This window comes from Paramisgurnus dabryanus, chromosome 22 (assembly GCF_030506205.2).
Source record: "Paramisgurnus dabryanus chromosome 22, PD_genome_1.1, whole genome shotgun sequence".
Classification (NCBI taxonomy): Eukaryota; Metazoa; Chordata; class Actinopteri; order Cypriniformes; family Cobitidae; genus Paramisgurnus; species Paramisgurnus dabryanus.
Window position 1 is genome coordinate 31,141,713 of NC_133358.1, and position 11,822 is coordinate 31,153,534.

Genomic DNA, 11,822 nt, shown 5'->3' on the forward strand with positions numbered 1-11,822 from the left:
AGAAAGGCACCGGTGGAGAGGGTTGTGAAACCCGGGCAGCTCCAAAGAACCAATCATCCAGGCGGGACGGCTCGGGCTGAGGGGGGGAACCCACTCTAACCCGACGGTCTCCGCCGCTCGAGCGAGCACGGCCACCATCTCTGGATCGAACTCCGGCGTCCCAACCCGACCAAAGGGAGGAAGGGCGTCGGGGTCCACGTCAGGGGGAGGAGGCCCACCCTCGGATGCTGCGGCGTCGGTGGACCCGGAGGGCGGCACGATGGATTCTAGAGACATCGTAGAACACGACGCTGAAGTCTCCATCGGCACATCAACCGGCTGTGGATGAGGAGGCTGAGAGCCTGAGGACGAATCCCCCGCTCGGCTCAGCACAGTGATGCGCAGGTCGTCCTTTGAGAGCTTCACAGCCGCACCGTGGCGGCGTTCAGCACTCGCATGACGAGGGTTGCGTTTTTCCCGGAGGAAAGACAACCGTCTGCGCAAATCCACAAGGGACATGTTCTCGCAGTGAGAACACTTACCCCCAGCGAACGCTGCCTCTGCGTGCTCGATGCCCAAACACGAAAGACAACGCTCGTGACCGTCCTTCGGACCCATGTATTTGCCGCACCCAAGATCGCACGGACGAAAAGCCATCCTGAAAAGGACGCTGATGTCCGGATATACGAGAGAGTGGCTGCCTTTAACAAGGCACAAAGCTCTCTCGTATCACTCTTTTAGGGAAATTCACTCAGATGCTCAGTTGATGATGCGCACAGGGAAGGCAACGCACACACTACTCAAAACAACAAAACAGGTGTAGAGCCGTGGAATTAAGCGAAGCGTCCGCTGTGGTACTGCTAGTCCAACCAACTTCAGCAATCGAATCCCACCAGAGTAAAGTAGCTTCTCAGTAGCAGATACTGCCGGCTTTCGAAGCGATAAAAAGCTAATTTCCCTATTTGCACCTGCTGCTTATATACGCACCTGGCGGGGCGGCGCCAGCATTATGCAAATATCTCAATGCCAAGTTCATTGGCGTTTTAGTAGTATTCGAAGCAGATTGGTCCCTCTAAGCGAGTTCCCAATTCGTCGGTCACGACGTGACGTCGTAGTGACCGACTGAAAGGGAACTGATCTCTTGAACAAATGCCTCGTCGAAAATAACAAATGTTTTGGTTTCCTAGGTAATCTATGTGTTGTTTTGTTTGCTTGTTATATAAATAAACTATGTTTAAAGAATTTGTTGTTATTTATTATTAGCGGAGTTTACCGGAAGTTACGTGCGGACCGCGACAGCGGCTTGTTTATGTTGTTACCGCTGAAACGGTCTATAAAGAGTTTTGGCAGTTGTTGTGTCTGAGTGAGAAAAGAATTCATGAAATTTGAGAGATGTAGTCATGGAATGCATTTTGTACTAAAGCAATGATAATTGATCCTCAGTTTAGCCCACAAAGACTTCTGTTGTACCATACAAACTGTATATTCTATTCCCCTTACCTGCCCCATTCCCTAACCCCAACCATCACAAAAACCTTTCTTGTACCTTAGATTTTCAATAAACATCATTCTGTTTGATTTATAAGCTTGTTTCCTCATGGGGACATCAAAATGTCCCCACAAAGTCACAAAAACACTGGTATTCCTATCTTTGTGGGGACAATTGGTCCCCACAACGTGATAATTACCAGGTACACACACACACACACACACACACACACACACACACACACACACACACACACACACACACACACACACACACACACACACACACACACACACACATTCATGCACTGTAAAAATTTGCAGCATTTTTGTCAAATCAACCCAAATGTTTATGTTACTTCAATTTAAAAAAGTTAAACATTTTCAACTTGAATTTATAATTGAAGTCAACTTTTTTTAAGCCAAAACTTAAAATAGTAGATTGAACTGAATTGCAAAGTTGTTTTAACTTTGTGCTGCATTTTTTTACAGTTTGTGTTTCATGCACATGCCTTTATTGTTGCACCAACATCTTTAAGACATTTGTGTAGTTGCTCTAGGCAAAACCCTGTTGTGTCAACCCTTCACCCACAATCAACCCATTCTCATGAAATGCGTATAAATAGCACACAGTGTGAAAACTCATTCAATAGATACGCCAAATTCCAGTTGTGGGTGCATATGATACACAGTCCTTCCTGTTCACTTAATACAGTACGATACATATTTTTGTGTCATTTTATCTATAGGTTTCTCTGTTTGTTTCTGTTTTTTAAACCATTGTCACTTGGGTTTGGGATTTGCTTTAGGATGTCATTTAATATATAAGGCTTCTCAATGTTTTTGTCTATTTTTGAACCACGGTCGCTTAGTTGCTCTAACTCCAAACCCAAGGGACAATGGTAAAAAAATTGAAAAAAAGTAGAATCCAATACATAAAACAACACAAAATATGCGCAGCATTAAGGACTGAGTGCTGTTTATATGCATTTCATGAAAATAAACACAATATTTAAGATGCATAAGAACTACATATTTGTGTATTGATAAAATTGCACTGAAATAAACATGAAAGCCATAAAATGTATTTTCTAATATAACTTTAAATATATTCCAAAGTATACAACAGAATGTTCACCCATATATGTTCTGGCCATTTCTTGTATATTTAGAAATATATATAAAAAATAAGCATTTATATTATATAAATATATATATAGCTGTAATAACGGACTAACAAAAACAACGTGGCAGAACATTTTCCGAGGAAATGACAGCACTGGTTAGAGACGCACAGAGGTAGCCTCATTCACACAATCTCTCTCTCTCAATCTCGCTTGCCCTCTCTCTCTCGCCCGCTCTCTCTCTCTCTCTCTCTATCTGTGTCTCTGTCGCTCTCTTTCTAATAACTTCATAAATAATTGCATTAGAATGCTATCAGTGCCTCAAGTCTCTATTGCCAGCTTTAAAATGATGTTTTGGATCAAGCAAAAGAGCCACTGGATGAGACGCGGAAGAAATAGTACTACTATAGCGATTTAAGTACAAAAACTGGACGAATCCCTTTAAATATATCATGTGATCGATGTCTTGAGGTGTGGTAACTGTAGTATAAGCGAAATAATTGACTCCGGGCCGTTGAATTATTGAAAAATAATGCACACCCGAGGTGTAATGGCCACTCTGCTTCGCGTCGTGGTGGTGATGCGGCACGACGCGAAGCAGAGTGGCCATTACACCTCGGGTGTGCATTATTTTGCTAATAATTTAATGGCCCATCGTCAATTATTCCTTATAATAACTTTTTGCATAACGTGAGTGCAAAAATTCCAAAGGGATGTCTAAAAATTTACTTTGTGTTTTTTGTAATTTAAGTAATGAACAGGAGATTATAATAACGCTATACTGTAACAACATAAATAAATCACTAGGGGTAACTAATGTAAATACTGTACACACCCAGCTCCTCTTGATAGCAGCAGTTCATTTCTGATGACCCTCACTGTATTGCGTATCTTTATGATTTTATGTTAACAACCACAAAGCATGTTGCAATTCAGTCATACAAATGGTGTTACACTGTGTGACGTTACATGAAAAACCCCTGAATGAGAAGCTTTTTGAAAGTAATGCTTCTGGCGCCATCTAGTGATCAGAAACACTTAGTGAGCATGTGTGACTCACTTTAATGATGTATTGTAATGCTTTACCAAGTCATACTTGCAAAGTTGCATTCTTGCCATGTCACATGACACAAATAATGCTGGACTGTATTATGCATTGAATGTTTTAAAAACCTTTGCAAATACTGCCTGCGTTCCAAGCATGTGATCTTTTCACAGTCCAGATAAAGAAATCAAATGTGCAAATGGTGATATACTTTTTTTGACAATGGGACTATTGTAACATTACAGAAAGTCTCACTCAAGTGGCACTCAGCTAAAAAAACAGCTGACATTTGGCATTGTCCAGGCGTTTTCAGATGCGTTTAAAAGTTTTGGTGTGCACACCCCTTACTGTCTGAAACTTTATTGCCTCAATTAAAAACAATAGTAACTGTAATGTCTTTACTCAGGTTGCTTTTGTTTCATGTTGGATTTTATTTGCAGATAAAATAAAAGAAATCAGGTTTAGACAAATTTCACCGTATTATATGTACAAGTGAAACTCTCCTGCGCTTTATAAACAGCAGTGAAATGAGCAGTAATATAATGTTTTTCAGGGTTGGAAATCAAACAAGGTTTGGAGGCAAATGACAGTGATCAAAATGCCCCAAATACATACAACATTTGTTGTGCTTTTGAAACTCTGTGCCTGAGAAAGCGGCTGCCAATGTAGACAATAGATGGCACGACGGCTCCCTTCATGTTTTATATGGCTTATCTGCCATTAAGGGAAAAGATCACCCCTAAAGAATGAAAAACTAAAACTTGTCAACATTTGAATGGGATCAAAAACTTTCATAAAATTTTGAACAATACTCATTCAGCAATACTTTGATAAACTTTTTTTGATCTACTTCAATTGTTGACTAGTTTATTTCAGCTACAGAAAAAGAAACAAATGTGGGTATCAATGTAATGATTATACTAACTTTTGATGGTCAGGATGAAGAGAGAAAGACTCACAGCTCTGCGGTGTAACACAAGAAGCTTCTGGAAGATCATTAAAGACCACAGTGACTGCTGATGAAAGAGCTGAAGGAGATGGGTGTGAAAGTTGTGTACTGTAAGAGTCTCTTTGCATTGTAATGCTGTGCCAATTAGAAAAAGTCTGGTATTACCACAAAATAAATATGTCAGTATAAGATCACACTGGTGTTTTGATGTTGAATGAAGCATAGGGAACATACAGCAGAACTCTCAGATTTATGACTATCACCTGACTTAGCAAGTTGCATGATTGTGCCTAAAGTAACGATTTTTATACTGGAATGGACAATAAAAATGCTGATCAGCCATTTAAAATCAGGAACACTGGAAAATCAGGTCTGAAGGGGTTAATGTGTGACTCAATTTAATGACTCATCGTAATGCTATGACAAACTCATATATGCAAATCTGCATACTTGAATTGTTTGATGCTGTAATAGTTTTGTAGACAATGGGATTAATGTAGCGTTACAGAAATTCTAGAAAGTTCATCACAGAATATGTCTTGCATACAGTAACACTTTTGTACATGGGACTGGTGTGGCTTTGGGCTATGGAGTTGAACTCAATGACCAAATCATTAAAGTGAAGTGTTTGTTTATGTCACTGCCATGTGAACAATGTATTGACAGAGTTGAAAAGCTGTTTTTAAATACTTGCTGTAAATTTAATCTTGTATGTTGTATTTCTTCTTTGCTAAAAAAAGAAGACATATCAAAGCTCATTTGAGGTCAGTAAGTGTTTGGATAAAGAGACGCCAAAACAATACACTTTATTTTATTTCAAAGTGCCTTCTTCTGAACTGAAACTATAATAATTAATTAATTAATTAGATACATTTATATAGCGCTTTTCCAGTGCTCAAAGCGCTTTACATATGAATGGGGGAATCTCCTCAACCACCACCAATGTGCAGCATCCACCTGGATGATGCGACGGCAGCCATATTGCGCCAGAACGCCCACCACACACCAGCTTATTAGTGGAGAGGAGACCGAGTGATATAGCCAATTAGTATGAGGAATGATTAGTAGGCCAATGGGCAAGTTTGGCCAGGATGCCGGGGCACACCCCTACTCTTTTTCGAAGGACATCCTGGGATTTTTAATGACCACAGAGAGTCAGGACCTCGGTTTAACGTCTCATCCGAAGGACATAAAGCAAGACATAAAGAAATCTGATTTCTCAAAAGTAATCAAGAGTCTTTATTAATCTTTAGTGAAATAAGTGATGATTTACTGTTCTGTAAGGAATAATTGACAACGGGCCATTGAATTTTAAGAAAATAATGCATACCCAATTTTTAAGACATTTGAAAAGTTAAATGTGCGGTTATACAAAAATAATGCATACCCACAGAACATTTCTCAACCAATCAGAATACAGTATTCAACAGACTTGTGGTATAATGTAAACTATACAACTGACCACTGTAATGTCAGGTTATTAGTTAATGCATGAGGGTTATTTTCTCCCTAATTCTGCTTTGTTTTATAATTCTTTTATTTTCATGTGATTGTGTATTTTTTGGTACAATGTGCAAGTTAATGACAAAAAGTAAATGACAAGTTAATCACAATCTAAAGTATATAAGAACACAATGCAGTCCAGCTAGATTGAGTTGAGATTCTCTGGTGAAGTTATTCAGTGTTCAACCAAACTGAATTTAAAGTTTCTTGTCAATAAATGTTCATCAGTCTTTGAAACAATCTGATCTTAACCCTTGTGTGGTGTTCGGGTCTGTGGGACCCGTTTTTAATGTTTACTAAAAGAAAAATTATGCAATTAATTATTGTTTTAACCTCAGATTCATTGGCCTTGGCTCATTTTCTATAAAGAACATAAAAATAAACAAATTTATAATGACTGTACACTGTTCACCCCCCTACGCATTTATATTACATATGTGGGTTAATAAAAGTGTAAAAATTGAATGTGCTATGTAACTTCACTCTATTTTTCTTCTATCTGGGACTCCTGTGAGTGCATGAGTGTGTTTGTATATATGTCTGTACATATGTGATGGATGCTTGTCAGAGTTTTGTCCTTCTGCACTTGCTATAATGCTGCAAGGATACAACATGTTATATATCAAGCATGAACACTCATCTGGCCCCACTGTCCCAAACACTTTACCTTCTGTCTAACAGGAACCATTCTACATTTTCCCATTATCTCCCTTACAAAAAATATTCATGCTTGTATTATAGTAAAAGTGTAGTAATCATGGCAAATTGGTGTATTGATTACCATTTGTAAAACCATGGGTTTACCACGAAACCTATGGTGTGTGCGCGCACGTGTGTGTGTGTGTGTGTGTGTGTGTATGAGTGCGTGACAGAAAGAAAGTAAATAGAGAAGTAGAAATAGAGAAAGTAAAATTTTATATCCAAGCATTTTTATCATTTTAGGTTGTAGCCAATAGCAACACATTGTACTGCAGTGTGTGTGGACATAAGATGGACAGGACGACACAGTATATGTCTATAAAATGCAAGAAATGCATATGCAACACAGCTACATAGTAAAAATCTGCTTCTTATGTGTTGTGTAGGCTGGCATGAACAGGTTATGTGTTCAATGTGGATGATGTGTTATGATACAGCATCTTTCCAGATGGGGCTTGTGCTATGTAAACTTACACAAATGTGTACAATTTCAAACTAAGTTCAAAGACTTAAACATCAAAGTGATAAAAAACGTATTTGAGATGAAAAAGTGATTAATACTTATTTAAGATAAACATGTTTTTCCCCAATATCTGGGAGAGAATAGAATTTTCTTCTCTTATTTCATATTATCACAAAAACGAATAGCACTTTAATCTATAAATAGTCCTCTACTAGTGGTAAATGACAAATATTAACCATAAATTCTGTCTATATTACTTGCAATAAGGCTAAAATAAACATCTGTAAACAGTTATACATAAATTTGTATGACTGGATTGTTTTAGGATACGAATAATGCCGTGGGTCCACTAGACCCACAAACATTGTCTAAGTAACAAAAATATGAACACCACACGAGGGTTAACCAAGGAGATGGAGATAAGAGTTTATTTATAAGAGGTATTACAGTTTGAGTTTTGTTTACATTACATTTAATCATTTAGCAGATGCTTTTGTCCAAAGCGACTTACAAATAATTATAGCAACACAAGAAAAGCAATACATAAGTGCACTGGACATAGTCTCATCAAGTCTAAAACAGTAAACATAGCTAAGGGTTTATTAGATTTTTTGTAAGAATGTACAGATAAAGAAAAAAGGAAAATAATGAAAGATAGTAAGTCCTATATTAGAAAATCAGGTAATGGCAGAAGAAACGGGTTTTCTTAAAGGCAGCTACAGAGTTGTTACGTAAATTTAGATCACATATCAAATACACGAGTCAGTACTTTCTTATGATACACATCTTGATTAACCCAGAATTTTAACCACAAAGTTTCCATTAAAATAAACTAAACTTTTTGGTAACACTTTATTTTACGACCCGCAAAGTACCGCGTAATTAAACCGAATTTACAGCGTACCTATTTGTAACAACAAGGTAGGTAACCTGTAGGTAAAAGGGAATAATATTTTAAGTTTGGGGTAATAAGGGGGTAAGAATATGAAGAATTATAAATTATTTATACTCTAAGTATTTTATAACAACAGGGTACCTATTTTAATATTACGTGGTATGTATGACTTAGTCAAGTCTATGGGGAAATTATGTTTTATTTATTTTTTATTGTGAATTTTTCATATTGACTACTGAATGTTGTACAGTCAATGTCTACGAGCCACATCGGCAAATAAATATAACAGCATATCACTTTTATTTTAGTAGCCTATATTACTTGCTTTTAATAACAAAAGTCCAGCTGATTTAATGTGGTTATCTTTTTCAAGGTAAGTACAATAAAAATAGCAACTTATTCCCTATTTACCAGGAAACTCCTACATTTGCGGACATATTTGAAGTGGTGCTTTGCAATTTATTTACTGTAAAAACAAGTATTTTAGCCAAAAATAATTTATGCAATGGCAAACCAAACAACAGCAGATATCAGCTCCCGCTAAAGCAAAAGACGACTACATGCATAGGCTACTGCGCAGGTGTAGAGCGCGCGGCCGTCTGCAGGAGGTTTGCTGGAACGCGATCCTGAGGTGAAATTTCTTTAAGAGGTTTTAAAAACTTTCTACACTGTGAAGTACGGCTGCGAGTGATGTTAGCAGGATCCGCAAGCTGGATAAGGTGACTGGTTTTGTTAATACATGACTCACGCATTTCAAACAATGTTTTTTCAAGTAAGTTGCTAGCTAACGGTAGCAGGTTAGCTAGCACATAAGTAAGCCTAAAGTTATTAACGTAACTGACTCAGAAAACTCTGTTTCTGTCAAGGCACAGTGAAGAAACATTTACTGAAGGCTTTCATTTATGTTTTTTATATGTAATGCAGAACAGCATTTGTGAGACGACATCAACTCATCATCCGAGTGGACAAGAACACCAACAGAGGAAGCCAAGCCGCAAAAACAATAAAAAATTGTCATGACTTTTTATTTTAAATAAAAGTAATGTGATAATAAACATTAAGTGTTGGCTTAATTATAGTGTTTTAAAGATGTTTTGTAATAAGTTGTTTTAAAATAAAAAGAACAATATTCTGTATGTTTATGGTATTTACCCTATAACATTTATAACAAGAGGTGAACAAAGCACCACTTTAGTTTACAGGCCGCAAATATGTGAGTTACCTGGTACATACACACAACAATCGGGGAATAAACCCCACTTTAATTTACAGCCCGCAAATATAAGAGTTACCTGGTACATACACACAACAATCGGGGAATAAGCCCCACTTTAGTTTACAGCCCGCAAATATGTGAGTTACCTGGTACATACACACAACAATCGGGGAATAAGTCCCACTTTAGTTTACAGCCCGCAAATATGTGAGTTCCCTTTCAGTCGGTCACTACGACGTCACGTCGTGACCGACGAATTGGGAACTCGCTTAGAGAGACCAATCTGCTTCATATACTACTAAAACGCCAATGAACTTGGCATTGAGATATTTGCATAATGCTGGCGCCGCCCCGCCAGGTGCCTTTATAAGCAGCAGGTGCAAATAGGGAAATTAGCTTTTTCGCTTCGAAAGCCGGCTTTATCTGCTACTGAGAAGCTACTTTACTCTGTTGGGATTTGATTGCTGAAGTTGGTTGAACTAGCAGTATCACAGCGGACGCTTCGCTTATTCCACGGCTCTACATCTGTTTATTGTTTTGAGTAGTGTGTGCGTTGCCTTCCCTGTGCGCATCATCAACTGAGCATCTGAGTGAATTTCCCTAAAAGAGTGATACGAGAGAGCTTTGTGCCTTGTTAAAGGCAGCCACTCTCTCGTATATGCGGAGATCAGCGTCCTTTTCAGGATAGCTTTTCGTCCGTGCGATCTTGGATGCGAGAAGTATAAGGGTTCCAGTGACGGTCACGAGCGCTGTCTTCGTGCTCAGGCATCGAGCACTCCGGGGCTGCGTTCGTGGAGAGCTTTTGCTCTCTCTGTGAGAGCATAACCCTCTTGGATTGCAGAGACGACTGTCGTTTCTACGGGAACGCTGTCCGCGCCTTTGCAGTGCTGACGCCGCCATGGTGCGGCTGTCAAGCGCTCGCAGGGCGCCCTACGCGTCACTACGCTGAGTAGGACGGAGGATGCGTCCTCCACCTACCGGCCTTCTCATCCTCAGCCGGTTGAGGCTCCGGTGGAGACTGCAGAGTCGTGTTCTACGATGTCTGCCGAATCCATTGGACCTCCTTCTGTTCCCGTCACTTCTGCAGCATCAGAGGGGTGTCCATTTTTCCTCCGAGGCAGAGTCGTTCCGGAGATGGCGGCCGTGCCCGCTCGAGCGGCGGAGACAGTAGAGTTGGAAAGGTTAACCCCTCTCCGCCCGAACCGTCCCGCCCACAGGATTGGTACTTCGGAGCTGCTCGGGCCTCTCGGTCCTCTCCTCCTGTGCCTTTCTTTCCCGACGGCACGAAGAGCTGACGTGATTTGCGGCCATCCGGCCGTTCAGCTTTCACCCCTCACCTCCCTCACCAACGGAGCCGCTAAAGGAGGGGACACCTTCAGTGGAGTGGGATGTGTTCCTGGAGGGACCACCCAACCCTTCCCTCCCGTGTTTGTAGACAGTCGTCCGGTTACGGACGCTGCCCATCAGGCATGCCGGAGAGGCGGCTTCGGCCCTGCACGCAATAACGTTGCTGCAGGCTCACCAAGGATTTACGAGGGAGGCCGCGACCTTCAGTCGTGCGATGTCCACCACAGTGGTTCAAGATCGCCACCTTTGGCTGTGTCTGGCTGACATGACGGACGCAGACGAGAACAACTTGAATGCTCCTGTCTCACAGACCGGCCTCTTCGGCGAGCCAGGGGAGTCGTACAGCTCCGCTGCGCAGACTGAGGCGATCTCCTAGGTCATGCCCCGGCGGAAGAGAGCTGCCCTTGGTCCACCACGCCGGCTCCTCAGTCTGCCTCTCGCCGTCGGCGTCCTGCGGCGACCACCTCTGTTCCCCTCCTCGGACCCCATCTCGGCAGCGCAGGGGAACCGGTCGTCAGCAGCTCGCCCCGCCCGCTTAGCCGCTTCCCGTGAAATTCGGGAGTTTAAGTGGCCAGTGAAGGGCGACCCGGATTGGCAGAGGATCACTCTTCAGGAGATGGAGCTCCTTCCCCCGATAGAGGGTCGGGTGGAAAATCCTTGGTTTGCATATGTTCCACCGGCTGTTCGGCCGGTACCCACTTAACCACACATAAGAGTGCATTCCTCTTCCCTCTCTAGGTCTCCGGAGGATCGAAAGAGCCGTGAGCGGGTACACACCAGCTCCCCTACCTCTCCTCTATCGCCAGCGGGTGACCTGAGGAGTCCGAGCTCTCCGCTGAGGAGACCGGACCACCAGCACCCTCATCGGAGTCTGCGCTCTCCGTAGAGGAGACCAGACGACCGTTACCCTCAGCGGGCTCAGGTCAGTGTCACACACACATACTGTAGATGTTTATGCTGTCACAGCAGACGCACCGGCAGTCCCACCTGTCTCGCTTCGCTGCCCCACCGCGGGTACTTCGATAGTGTCGTTATTTCTCCTCGTACGGTGCCTGGGTGCTTGGCTTCAGTTCCCAGCCCGTTTCATTGGGTTTTACGCACGATCCGCCTCGGT